The sequence below is a fragment of the Phalacrocorax aristotelis genome, chromosome 1, assembly GCF_949628215.1.
Source record: "Phalacrocorax aristotelis chromosome 1, bGulAri2.1, whole genome shotgun sequence".
NCBI classification, from domain to species: Eukaryota; Metazoa; Chordata; class Aves; order Suliformes; family Phalacrocoracidae; genus Phalacrocorax; species Phalacrocorax aristotelis.
In genome coordinates this window covers 19,347,948-19,361,472 of record NC_134276.1, presented here as the reverse complement: position 1 = coordinate 19,361,472, position 13,525 = coordinate 19,347,948, and the positions used below count along the sequence as shown (strand labels likewise).

The 13,525-nt window shown below is 44.4% G+C and overlaps 1 protein-coding gene across 4 annotated transcripts in view; it reads right to left on the bottom strand.

Moving 5' to 3' along the window:
* The window catches only part of ZC3H12C (zinc finger CCCH-type containing 12C), a 41,091-nt gene extending 28,991 nt beyond the window's left edge, over window positions 1-12,100 (bottom strand). Inside the window, exons 1-3 of one of the 4 annotated variants that reach the window (XM_075082661.1) lie at window positions 5,864-6,017; window positions 5,229-5,509; window positions 2,338-2,675 (exon numbers count right to left, since the gene is read on the bottom strand). The gene's annotated coding sequence lies outside the window, so the exon portion shown is untranslated. Of the gene's footprint in view, window positions 1-2,337; window positions 2,676-5,228; window positions 5,510-5,863; window positions 6,018-11,394; window positions 11,521-12,012 lie in introns of those variants that run through there. The other 3 variants (XM_075082668.1, XM_075082676.1, XM_075082652.1) reach the window with 3 other exon arrangements.
* Between the last annotated feature and the right edge of the window lie 1,425 nt (window positions 12,101-13,525).

Genomic DNA, 13,525 nt, shown 5'->3' with positions numbered 1-13,525 from the left:
GGGTGGGAAGGAGAGAGTCCCCTCCCCTCTGCTGCGCAGTTTGGTAGGAAAAGCATACATGAGAAGATCAAAAAGATAGAGGAGGGAGAACTGGAGCAGCTGGGCAATTCAGACAGCACAGACTGAAGATATTAGGGAAGCACTACTGTAAGAGGAAAAAAAACACCCTAAAAAAAAAAAGCTACTAGTTCCAGACAACTTGTGTTGTTTCAAACACATTGAAAACAAAGCCTTTTTAAAAAAGTACTTATTTTATGCAAGCATACAAAACAGTCATTCCGTAACTTGAGTGGTATTATTGCAGCAATTAGAAAGACAACTTGTCCCATTAAAGTATTTCATTACCTTTTACTGTAGAACTTTATGCTAAGCCTTCAGTAATAAATGATGCATTTACAAGAATACACTGCACAAGTTAAATCAATCACATACCATTGCATTTATGAAATGGAAATGAAGGTTGTATGCTACCAACAAAACTCACTGCTGTGTCATTGCAAAATATCCTATGTTTACTGTTGGACTTGGAAGCTGCAAGGGAAATGTTTATCTTTAAAATGATGAGATGGCAATACAACAGAAATTCTTCATTTCCAGTTAGTATGTTAAGAGATGCAAACTATCTCAAGTAGAACACTTTGAAAGAAGTTTACTTAGTTTTGAGTGAGGAATAGATAGTAAGTGGTGCTCTAGACTGTATCTATACAGAGTCATAAAAATAAACAAAACCCACCACCACTCTACAGCCATACAGAGGAATGAACTAGGTGACCAGTAAAAGTGCCCAGAATTCAGAAAAACAACTGATATTATGATAAAGATGAGTAATATTTTGCCTAGAGAATAACTAGCCTTAAAAAAATCTGAGAAGGATCAACTGCATTTTCAAATGGAGTATAATTTCTCTGTAGAAAAATAAGCACTTTCAAATGCATTAGAAGAAAGCAGCAGAGCTCTTTCACTCTTTGAAGGAAGACTCAGCTGTCTGTAGTTATATTTAAAATTTAAAAAAGCAGAAATGCATTTTCCAACAGGCCACATCCTAAAAGAAGGTTAGAAGGCCTACAGTGTCTAGTACAATCCCATTAGGTCATCAGTACATGCAAGACTTGAGCAAACTGTTGCAACATTTATCATGACACCTTCTAATATGTTTTGAAGAGAAGAAAACCCTGAGTTTTACCATAAGTACTGATCACTTTTTTGCTAAACACGGGTATAAACAGATCCAGTCTTTCCTTGTCTGTGAGTAGACAAAGACCGTGACCATGAGCTGTTCATCATGAGATGACAAGGTGCCTGTCTGCAGCTGCACCTGCACCTAACTGCACAGTCTGCCTACATTAGCTGCCCAACAGGCCTGAGCCACACCAGCCAACCACACAAAAAGCATAAAGCAGCATTCTGCAACAGCAAAAACACTGTCATCACCTGTCAGTACCACACTGAGAAGCAGCTCCTGAAATGAGATACGTTTTCTCAAAGACTTTCATTTTGAAAGTAAATAGTTTTGATCATACCACAAAATAAAAACCCACTATGTTTACCTAAGAGGATAATGAAAAAGTAGTTGCCTCAGCACCGTAACTTCAGATATCTACTGTAGGCATGGATCGCTAAGCAATGCTCCTTCCACAGTATCACAGAACCATTAAGGTTGTAAGAGACATCATCTGGTCCAAGCCCCCTGCTCAAGCAGGACCACCTAGAGCCTGTTGCCCAGGACCCTGTCCAGTCAGCATCTGAATATCTCCAAGGATGGAGACTCCACAACCTCCCTGGGAAACCTGTGCCAGTGCTTGGTCACCCTCACAGTCAAACAGTATTTCCTGACATTCAGGGGAAACCTCCTGTGTTTCAGTCTGTGCCCACTCCTCTGGTCCTGTCCCTGGGCACCACTGAAAACAGCCTAGCTCTGCCTTCTTTGAACCCTCTCTTCAAGTATTTTTACACATTGATAAAATCCCACTGAGCCTTCTCTTCTCCAGGCTGAACAGTCCCAGCTCTCTCAGCCTTTCCTCATAGGAGAGATGCTCCAGTCCCTTAATCATCTTCGTGGCCCTTTGTTTGGATCAATCTGGTATGTCCACGTCTCTCTTGTACTGGGCAGCCCAGCACTGGACACAGTTCTCCAGGTGTGTCTCACCAGTGCTGAGCAGAGGGGAAGGATCATGTCCCTTGACCTGCTGCACCACCCCTCCTAATGCAGCCCAGGACACTGCTGGCCTTCTCAGCCACAGGGACACAGGCTCAAGGATTTTCCCATCTTTAAGTGGATGCTCCAACCCAAGTGTGGTTAAAACCTGACACAAACAATACGAGTCACTATAATCATACCTGCACAAGTACACCAGGGCCTGCGCACACAGACGGCACGATCACAGAAGTCTTGTTTCCAAGGGCAGTATGTCACATGGCCAGAAATTCTTGGGTTTTTAGGGAATAGACACCCATGAGAACTCCACCAAATGTGTCAGGGATACTTTTTCCTTCACTAGGCACATAAAAAATGCGATCACTTCCACAGTTTGGCTGGTTAAGGTTCAATTTCGCAACTATGCCTGTGTTCGTAGAGGGAGATCCCTTCACTCCCTGCTCTGATACAGCCATGTGTGAGACCCACCCCATTCTGTGAGTCTTCCTTCAGGACCAAAGCCTCAGTTACCATCTCCTGCCTGAAAAAAAATAAGGGAAAAAATACAACAGTTCCCACTAGCACTGAGAGGTAGGTCTACTAGTCTTTTTAGCTTTCTTTAAAACTGCACTTAATACAATATCTTGTATTTGTTTCTGCCCTTTTTGGGGATGCAAGAGCCTAAAACATCTTCAGTTATTAAGAAAATTACCCAAATTTAAAATCCTTAAAGGACAGGGGGGAGGGGAAATCACCTGCCACTGCTTTTCAAAGTCCAGTCTACAGGCACCAAAGGGTCTATCCTGTTTTTACACACTTCAAAGAAACCCAAGAAAATCCATCCTGCAGTTTAGCTACTTCAGTGCTGGGCCTTCCAGCTCTACCAGAAAGTTTTCAGGGGGTTGCAAGACAGAAAACGTTGAAAACCCCTGCTATGCACTAGGATGGCTGTCAAGCAACAGCTCTCATTCTGAATTGACACAGAGACACTGAGATACAAAGCACTCTAGGGAAAAAAAAAAAAAAAAGTTTCCAGTGATACATGTTAGATTTGATCTCTTCCCACTTCTAGATTAACTCACCCTGTCTGGATGTTTTCTGAGCACGAAAATTTGAACTAATTAACTTTCCCTGCGACAATATTGGGCAGCCAGACAATGCCTACAACTGTACAAAGTGTATGCCGTCATGCTTAGCACAGTACTTTTATTCAAATTTGTTCTGTCAGAAGAAAATCCTCTAACAAAACTAACATGGTTATGTGAAAAAAAAAGTATTCTCTTCATTTAAATACAAATTTAAGAGACTTAGCTAGTCAACCTAACATCTTTTATCTGTGCCACAGTCTATTATTAAGAGTTTGAAAGGCTTGTCAGAGGAAAATAGGCCTCTCAAACTATCTAGCGACATGGCCAGGTTGTGTTTCAGGTCGTGCTGCTGGCAACTGAGCTCCATAATCTCCAGGGTTCCTGGACAGAGTTCAAGGTGTTGGTCGGACTCTGCGTCACCCTAAATGGCTTCACAGGGTTACGCTTATTTGAGAGACAATTCCTGTGCCTGTACCACACGGCTGCAGTTGTCATTTTGGACTGAAGCCTTGTGTGAGAAAGCTGCCAGCAGCAGATTTTTTTGCAAGACTTTCAGCCTTGCCATTTACTCTCTACCAGGATGAAAGAGCCAGAGAGTACGTTAAGGACCAATTTTTTTACCCAGATTTAGTAAGTTAAGAATCAGGGAAGACAGAGATGGTCATGCGGTTTGTTGAGACACACTTAGTATGTAATTATTTCTTACTTGCTGGGGAAGCTTTTAATAGACCTGACAAGTAGCAACAATAGCCAGATCTTACAGAAAGTGGGTTGCTGTAGCTGCAAATCCAAGTTCAAAAATAAACAGAAAGAAAATAGCTACACAGAAGTCTATCTTACTACCTGCCATTTAGGTATGGCTTTTCTTCAGATTTACTGTATCCCTGAACTCAAGAGACACTACCAGGAAATCCCCACACTGAACTACCTGTGCCAGGCTTTGAAATCCTAGTATTTTATACGTTAATAAAACAGCTGGCTCACTTTTGTTTAGTAACCGAATATATCAAAAAGAGACAAACCATCTGTTAGTGTTTTCACATAATCTTTGTAGGTCTTCAGAGTCTCAGAATCATTTCATTCTGAGCTCAGAAGTTTACAACTTTTAAATTATAAGTTAATATTGCAGACCAAATTTCCTTACGTTTAATCACCACTTCATGAATTTTTTTTAAAGTTGGAAAGCCAACTAGATTTTTAGTCCTGTGAATACCTGCACAGATTCCTTCATTAAAGTTAATGTTCTGAGCCCTTTTTGGCCCCCAGGGCTCACATCTTGCTTTTCAGAGTCCCACCTTGTCATTAAGTTAGATCTGACAATGACAGATGCAAATAGGAAGACTTCATTCAGAACTGGTGATGCTATTAACATTTAGAATTAAATAATTTAGTTTGGAAGAGATGTCCGGAGGTCAGCTAGTCCAACCAACCCCCACTCAACACAGGGTCAACTACAGCAGCTTACTCAGTGCCTTTTCTAAGACAACCTCTGAGCACCTCCAAGCCTCGAGATTCCAAAACCTGCCCAGGCACCCATCCCAGTGTTTAAGTATCCTCACAGTGACATTTTTCTTCATCTCCAGGCAGAATTTCTTCACTGTAACTGCAACTGCTGTCTCTTGTCCTTTTGTTGCGTGCCTCCAAATAGAGTACTTTGTCTTCTCTATACCCTCACATTATGCAGCTGAAGACAGCAATAAGATCCCCCTTAGTTTTCTATTACTAAGGCTGAACAAATTCAGCTCTCCCAGTCTCTCCTTATACATAAGCCTCTCCTTATACTTCAGCCCCCTATCACCCTGGTAGCCATCCACTGGACTTGGTCCAGTAAGTCAGTGTCTTCTCCTGTCCTTCAGAGACCAGAACCGGACACAGTCCTCTAAACGCAATCTCATCAGTGCCAAAAAGAAGCAAATGATCACTCCACTTGATCTGCTGGCTACACTCGTGCTAATACAGCCTATTTGGCCTTATTACCTATTTTTGCAACATCATCTTGCACTTACCAAGGGATCAGGCTTTACTTTCCACAAAAGCATTCCATGTCAGCAGATGAACTAAAACTCTTTTACAATGTCCACTGGAGGCACCTGTTTTCAGTCTGCCTGCTACAAATGTTTTCTCTCCAGAGCTCCCACAGGCATACCGATGAGTGTGTCCAAGCTGCAGATGAACAACTCAAACTGCTCACAGAAGTACGTAGAGCACAGCAAGAAAAATCAGTCTTAAGATGATGATGCTTGTTTTCATACTAATGAGTTTGCTAATCTGAGGTCTCTCGAGACAGCTGTATAAATCAAAAGATAACCGATTTGTAACATACTAACTTCTGAAATTTAGCAAGGCATTCTGTGTGAACTACAGACTGCTACCACAGCCTCATGAAACTTTGGAGCTGCCAGTTTTATGAAACAAATCAGGTGGAAGATCATCATCAAATACTGAACAAAACCTTATGGAGATACCATGCATGGTATCAACACAGTTAAACTTACCAAAGCCAAAGAACACTTATTTTCATTCTTAAAAAAGACTGGCTGCATAATTTCACTATGCAAACACATGCTAAATATCTGTGAAGATCTGTAATTTAATTTCTCCTAATTTATCAGGCAAGGATGGTTTAAAAAGTTTCACTTACAACATAAATGATGGCCAATTCAGAGAAGAAGGCAGAGAGCTCACAAGAAAGAAAGTTGCAACTTTGAATGAGTCTTGGTAATAAGGTCAAACTCCAGATAGTGGGCACCACCTAAAACACATTCATGAGCCACACAGTCTTTTGCTGGAACCAGATGAAAGTCGCATCAAATTATGCATCATACCAGATGTTATGGTCACATAACAGCTACAATAAACAGCTATTAACAGAGAAGCAAACAAGTGGCTGGGGAAACAGCTGAAGCAGAAAACTCTGATTTTAATCTTTCAGCAGTAAGCATGGGCTGTAGCTCAGCAACAACTTGAAGAAATCCAGACTGTAATCCTAACAGTGACAGCTCCAGAAACTCTAATGAGTCCAACCCACAGCTCGGCAAGAGCAGCAAAAGCCCAGTTGGCAGCCCAGCGAGAATGGCAGCAGCAATCCCAGAAGCAGCTGCTACGGAGACTCGTAAACCCAGGTGCACAGCCCTGGGCACTTGTACATCATAGCCCTTCCCTAGCCAGAACAAACCATTCCCAGAGATGTATCTGGCATTACAAATAGTATGTATTGGAATTATTGCTGAGGAGAAATCATCTGAGGTTTTCAAATCAGTTGAATGTTTTAAGGCAGAAAGGCCTTCGGGGATGTTGCTGCAAACTATGAGGCTCTCAGACCCTGCACTTAGTTAAAAGTAGAGATCTCCATGAAAGCGTTGTTGGTACTTTTTACAAGAGAAATGCCTCCCATCAAGGATGAGGCCATGCATTGATGCTGAAAAGATTAGATAACTCAGTGATTCAAACATTAGCTTTACAGAAGAGACCTGTTGAGAGTCAGAGCACCAACTACAATGGTGACTAGGAAAGCAGAGAGATGAGGATTTATAGATACCAGCTACTTACAGTTTGCAGAACAAAAGGAGACTAGGAAAGTAGCTTCTGTTAAAGGAAATGCAATCTGTCCCTTTTCCAGCCTACCTCTGCCAAACCACCAAATTTCATTACTCCTAAGATAAAAAGTCTAAGTCACAGCACAACAGAAATTTTCAGCTCATCGCAAAACTTTGAAGTTTGATGGGACTGATTCATTGATTTTGCAACTTAACATATTACTTTTTACAGTTCATACGGGAGGATGGCTCACACAAACGGTCATTTAGGTATTACCATGACAGTTTTTGTCAATTAGTAAAGGACAAGGATTTAAGAGTCTTTCCAGCCCCTGAGCTTAACCTACCTGCAGCAAGCAGACCACTTTTCAGGTATTTGCAATAACCTGTGTCACATCTACTGTTGAACACCTCCAACTTCACTGACCTCCCTGATCTCTGGCACTCCTCTGCAACTTTCAACCACCTCCCAAGACATTCCTTTCATACCAAAAGAAATTACTTTATTTCTTCCATTGGGAGGATTATTAACGTCCATTAAACTCCCAACCACTGAATATCTTGCTTCGTCTCTCCTTTCTCTCTCCCCGCTCTTTTCTCAAAATTCCTATTTTGAGAAATGGGATTTTGCTTAATAGCAAGTTGATCAGATTCCCATTTCTCCTGAACATAGCTTTAGTTTCCTCATTATCCACCCTCAAGAAAACTATAATTTTAACACAGAATAAATTTTAAATACTTTGTATAATCTTGCCGAAGTTTTATGCAAAGGACATATTTATCCTGAAAGAACTCGGAATCAAATCACTTTGGACTAAAACAGAGGTATTGGGAGCTATATTTGTGAGCACACAGGAGCTTTCTACATTTAAAGGTCAGCAGGCCCTGGGATGGTCTAGCATTCTATTCCATATCTACCTATTTACCCATATACACACTCACAGAAACATAAATAGACATTTCCCCTCCTAAGGAGGAGGATGATGTATGCCAAATTTTAAAATGTTACACTGGTATCATAAACCAAGCAAATACAACCTTAAAACAGCCAGGCAGCCAGGAGAGATAGTCTGGCACATGCTGTGAGGTAAGCCTGGAACAACGATGGATCTCACAGCCACAGAGGGTGAGCTTCGTTAGTCCCCAGGGCAAACTTTGAAAAGGTCTTGTCCAGACCTTTCCAGTCGGGACAGCAGAAGTACAAGTCTTAAAATTAAAGTACCTTTTCAAAACGTTCTCATTCTGCAGCAATGATTCAAGAATGAACAGAGCTTGAGTTTAATTCCTTAACTGGGGAATACAATATCCTTGCATATGAGAAAGTCAGCGTCAAGTGTCAAGCCCAGCACTTCATACTAAGCAAAATACAATTTGGATTTTTGGTAGTGCAAGCTCAGCCTTTTACACAGGAAACGTGATCTAACCTGAAGTAATCAATCCTGATAGGTAAGAGAAATGCCTAGTTCACCTAAGCAGAAAGCCCCAAGGTTATGAAAACCTTCCTCGATTTCTGCTCATCACTAAACAACGTGATGAGGAACATGGTTTTTGACAGAGCCTCAAGCTGTTACACAAAAACATTTAAAGATGCAGAGCTTTACAATGAAAAATATCCATACAGTTTTTTTCTCCTCTAAACCTGTAGAGCTGCCCATTCCACAAGGCATGCAGAGGAAAAAGGAGGAGGGGGTGGGGGGGGGCAGATTTAAAAAAAGAAGGAGGAAAGGGAGGTGGGAGATAGGGCAAGAGAAATGCCTCATAACTCTACCAGGAAGGCAATTATGAGCAGATTACAATTGATTTTCTATCTATGTGCTAACTGGAAATGACTACAGTTTGAGACCAGGAGGTAACACAAATTGCTCTGCTTCTTGTTACACTGTCTCACCTCTGTTTTTGTTATATTCTACAATATAATTGTAATATGCAATTTAACACAGAATTTAGTAGCTAAAATTAAGTGTCAATTCTTTCAAGCATAAAAATACAGGCTTGTTCAATTAATGGGTTTCTTGTCTCAAGCATATGGTAGAAGTAGTATATTTATTGTAAATATTTAGCAAGCTTGGAGACAGGAGGCATTTTAAACATAACTATACATAACAAGAGATAAAAAGCATCACTATACAGTAACTTCAGTCTGACATTTCAGTCTCTTCATAGAAAAAACTCACTGCAGTCTTTGTACAACATCTGTTTCTTTAAGGTACTCAGATATAGTTTCCAGTACCACAAAACAAAAACCAAAGTGTAACCATCTTAATCACTAATAAGGCCGCTGGCTAGCTGCCATGGCAACAAACACTACGGAAATGAGTGAACAATGAAATCTCTCTTGAATAACTTAAAAAAAAACCTTATCCATGACTTCCCAGCTACATGTGGGACACCACTTCACAGAACAGCAAAAGCAGCAGAATAATATTTACAGAAGAGGAAAAAGAGTTTTACACCACAACCTCACACATCACACGTTTCTTAACCTTCCTCTTAGTTACTATTACCCTCTCTCCCCTTTTCTTACTATTGTCACTCTCTTTCAAGCATTTCAGTTTTTAAGAATTATTTAAAATACAGACTACGAAGAGATCCATGATTGGAAGCTGAGGCTAGGAAAATTCAGACTGGGATGTGTGTTAATTAAAAATAAAGTGCAACCAGTGAAAAAACTACACAGACTTTTAAGTGTTCAAGGGCAGATTTTTTTTTTAATTACTGGTTCAAGCCAGAAGTTATGGATATGATGCAGAAAACACCAAATACGATTTTATGACTTCTGTAATGAAAGAAGTCAAACCAAATCACACATCTCCTTTCTACTGAAGACGGACAGAGTTGCTCAGCCATAGCCATTTCTGATTACAACAAAAGCTGACCTGAGCCAAGCAAGTTCCTTGTTTCACTTCACGCTGCCTTTAAATTGTCTTTTTTTCCAGCTTGCTTAAAGAGTATTTTCAACTGCACTTAGAATGTATAAGATTTCACAGAAGAAAATCTGTTTTCAACTTACCTATGTAGAACTGAACAGTAAACACATTTCAAGCTGACTCTCCAATCTTTCCAAGTCTCATCAACTGCAAGGCTAGTTTTCTTCAAATAAATAAAAAAATAAACACCAGCTCTGGAACACCAATAATGTTTTTAAGGCTGGTACAATCCAGAGAAGCAGGCAGTGAAATCACTCCAGTGGACTGCTGCTCAGCTCAACAGTCAGCCTGAAATGCACAATCTACACAGATGAGTCAAGTCTGGATAATCCCTTTATGCTCTGTCAGGTTGAGAGCATGGGGTTTGTTTTTCAGTTGCATGCCTTCAATAAATTCCACTTCTCTTTGCGTTTACATTATGACCTTTTCTTTAAGTGTTTTGATTTACAGATGCCTGAAAACAATGTTAGTGGAGCTGTCTATCAGACCTCATAAATCACTGCCTTTTTAAAAGGATCACAAACGGCAATGGTAATTTTAAGACCACTGAGGGACTGCTGCCCTGTGGAAGTCTACTGTAGTAACAGACATGTAATTACCATGTTGGACTAAAAACATGAATATGGCATGGTTTGTGGAGAGATTAAAAACCTCGAATTAGTTCAACTACCTCCATCAGGAAAAAAAAAAAAAAGGAAGGTTTTGAATTCTGAAGACTAATTTGGTCTAGTTAACAAAAAAAAGAAGAGGGGGAGAGAGAAAACACAAAAACCTTTCCCTGTTTCCCTAAAACAGCTGCAAATGTGAAGTGCAATCGCACTCTGGAGCGTCACCAGATAGAAAATTTAGTTCATAAAGATTTATCTAGTACAGTACTGGAAGAAGCGATGTCATAAATTCACTGGCTCGCTCTATGGGCAAATGCTAAGTGGTAAGGAGACAGTGGAAGAGGAAGTACCCCGCCACTTTGAAAACTCAGACATACTAGAATGGTTTACTTTCCAGATCAGAGGACTATGCTACTGCTATCTTAAATATGTTGTTAATTGCATAACCCTAAGATGTAATTATGAATTATGTCTCTGCTTTGCAAACACAGACCAAGAGGACAAGACACAATGAAGGAGCCACTTCATCTGCTGTTAACGAAGCGTGGTCTACTGTTCAGCGGGATGGGTTTACTTAATGCAACTTTCAGCAACGCAGTCCCACAAGGGCTGTTTGGCCCTGCCAAGGCTACCCAAGCAGAGTCAGACACGGGAGAGCCAGACAGGACCAGGACCGGCTGCAGAAGGTGCTGTACAAGCACAGCACAGCAGTTTCCTCCCCTGGGGACATTATAAAATAACGTCACCGCTCCACAAATACAACCGTACATGCCCGGTGTTACTCAGACAAGCCTGCAGAATTAGGTCCAAAACACGCAGGTGAATGAAAATTAATTTTTAAGAGCAATTGCAACTTAAAAGCCACAGTTGGATCTGAGAACAGTTCAGCCAATGCTTTTAGAGGTTTCTGCCTAATACGGTTTAGTTACACCGAGCAAGGCAAGTTACGCAGCCGGTTCTCTCACCCGAAGTGCACAGAATGCATCTCCGCTGTTCTCACGGAATTACAAAAAAAAAAAATAAAATAAAATTAAAAAAAAAAATCAAAAAACCGCAAAAGCAGGAGTTAGAAGCAGGGGGACGGCAGGGTGGGCAGAATACCTGGAATAACTTTTAAATTCCTCCCCGGCCTCCCGGCGCTGGCGGGTACGTGCGTCCCCCGCGGCGGCCGCAGCTCCAGCGCCGGAGCCGCCGCAGGACCGGGCGGCCCCGGGGCAGCCCGGGGGGCGGGGGGCGGCCCGGCGCTGCGGGGAGGGACGGCCGCTCCCCCCGCCTCGGCCCGTGGCTCCCGCCGGGGTCGACAGCGACGACGTGGAGGAAAACTTTCCGCAGGGACGGGGCCGGCCGCGGGGCCTGCCGAGGCGCGGGCCGGCCGGCGCCAGACCCACGCCTTGCGGGGTGGAGTGTCGGCGCTGTTTCCTACCTCCCCGGGATACACCGAGCGGCGGCGGCAGCGGCGGCTCCTCCCCGCCGCGCCGCGGCCTCCGCCGCCCGGGCAATCTCCGCCGGGCGACCTCGGGGAGGCGCCGGGGGCAGGGCCGGCGCCACGGCCCCGTGTTGACACACACGCGCCGGCTCGGCCCCGGCGATGGGCGGCGCCGGGGCGGGGGCATGGAGCGGGGCAGCCGCCGCCGGCCTCGGCACGGCACGGCGCTCCCCTCGCCGCCATCGCTGCCGGCGGCCGCCCGCTCCGCCCGCGTCCTCCCCCTACCCACCCACCTGCAGGCTGCCGGCAGCCGCATGCCCTCCGGAGGGCGGCCCAGCCCGGCCCGCCCCGCCGCTGCGGGCGGGAGGAGCAGCGGCAAGGTCGTCCTCACCTCTCCCGCCGCCGTGCTGCCTCCTGCCGCCCGCCTCCTGCTCCGCGGCGCTGCGAGAGGCGCTCCGCGGGGCCCTGCAACCGGCCCCCCTCGCCGCCGGGCCCCCCTCTCCGCCTCCCGCGGGAGGCCGCGCCGGGCTGGGCCGGGCGGGCGGCACCTGCTGCCGGGGCGCGGCGAAACCTGGCAGGGAACCGCGCGGCCTGGCAGCGGCCTTCGGTGCTGGGCAGCGGGAGGGCGGGAGCCACCGGGATTCCCGGCCCGGGGGCGAAGGCCGCCGTAGTAACGCCCTCACGAAATACCGAGGCATCACCGTCTGCGGCTGGGGATAGAGGGGAGGCACGGCCTGGGCGACGGGTCCGCCCGGCCTGGCGACGGTCTGCTGCCATCCGGGACCATCCCAGGGGCTCGGGGGAGTTTGCTGTTGGGAGTCTCCCCACGCTTTACTCCCTGTCCTTGCAGATGGAGCTCGGCGGAGAGCTTTTTGCCAAAGATCACAAACTCAGTCTGTGGCGGAGTTGGTAGAAACCTTAATTTCCACCCCGTGTTCTAGTTACGAGGTGTTTCCTCCCATCCCGCCGTTACTTTATGCAGATGAAGTAATCTACCTCTCACCACCCCGCCCTGCCTTCGGCGCTCCTGCCGAGGCGGCTGAGCGCCAGGAGGCTGCTTAGAAGATGTGAATGAAACTCTGGTGGTGTGATTACGGCTTGTGAGCTGACTGAGCGTATCGTGTACAAGATACGGCATACAGCTATTGCTACTCACAGCCTGGAAATGCGTGTATATGATTGTTATTCGGTCCTCCTCTACTATTGACCTTAATAAAAGTATAAAGTACTCTTGAAGTACTCTTTCGGTACCCAGCAGAAAAGGGGCTAAATTTTTAAAATTTTGCATCTGCGTCTAATCTAGAGAAATACAGAAACATGAACCTGAAGGGCCACTCTGCAGGGTTTATTTTTCCAATAAAATGTGACAGATTTTCTTGGACAAAAGATTGTAGAGGAACAGGGCTATGTGGCTTTCCTACATATGTTTCAATAAATCCTCTTTCTTAAAGCTGATGCAGTCTGTAAGTGCAATGGCATGATTTTTGCCTGTTGAACTCCTTCAGTATGAGGTCAGTTGAATTTCTCAGTGTATCTCATCCCCACCTTAGGCATGAATTTGGGGGGCTCAGCTCATGGTGCAGGAGGCTGGTGCTCTCCTCTGCTTAGTTACTTAGCCGTGCAGAAGGAGTTTGAGACCTCTACTGAAAAAAATTAAAATGGTTGTCCCCTCAGTCCCAGACATGCTGATGCTGTTTTCGAAATATCAGGGTGGTGTCCAAATGCAACTATGAATATTAATTTAGTAGAGGAAATCGGTGAAAGCAAGACTAAAGAATTAGGCACTTGCAGTGGTACTTTGCTGCT